At 56.7% G+C, this 321-nt stretch overlaps 1 protein-coding gene across 1 annotated transcript in view; it reads left to right on the top strand.

Annotated features, from left to right (window-relative positions):
* Positions 1-321, top strand: part of RFX8 (regulatory factor X8) — an 85,775-nt gene that overhangs the window by 32,095 nt on the left and 53,359 nt on the right.

The following is a 321-nucleotide window of genomic DNA, read 5'->3' as shown; positions in this document are numbered from 1 at the left end:
CTTTCTCACACACACGCACACACACTCAGCCTTCCCAAACTTGGTCTGTCAGAGTCTTGTAAAAACTTCTAAAACTGTGCCTTTGACATTCCGTGCTTTGTTCTCTGTTCCTTTGTTCTTTTGCCAGCTCTTGAGCTCAGGGGTTGGCTGGCTGGCAGGGCTGCGGGTCCACAGCTGGCTGGTCATGCCCACATGGCAGAAAAGCCGAAGGGCTCCTCTTCAGCACCCTTGAAAGCGCACTCATAGGGCCAGCCTCACCTGGTGCCTGCAGGCAGCACCCTCTGAGCAGACAGCGGCCGTTCCTCCTGCGCGCCAGTGCCA

The sequence above is a fragment of the Tupaia chinensis genome, unplaced genomic scaffold, assembly GCF_000334495.1.
Source record: "Tupaia chinensis unplaced genomic scaffold, TupChi_1.0 Scaffold144276_1, whole genome shotgun sequence".
Taxonomy (NCBI): domain Eukaryota; kingdom Metazoa; phylum Chordata; class Mammalia; order Scandentia; family Tupaiidae; genus Tupaia; species Tupaia belangeri.
This window is presented reverse-complemented; position numbering and strand designations above follow the sequence as displayed.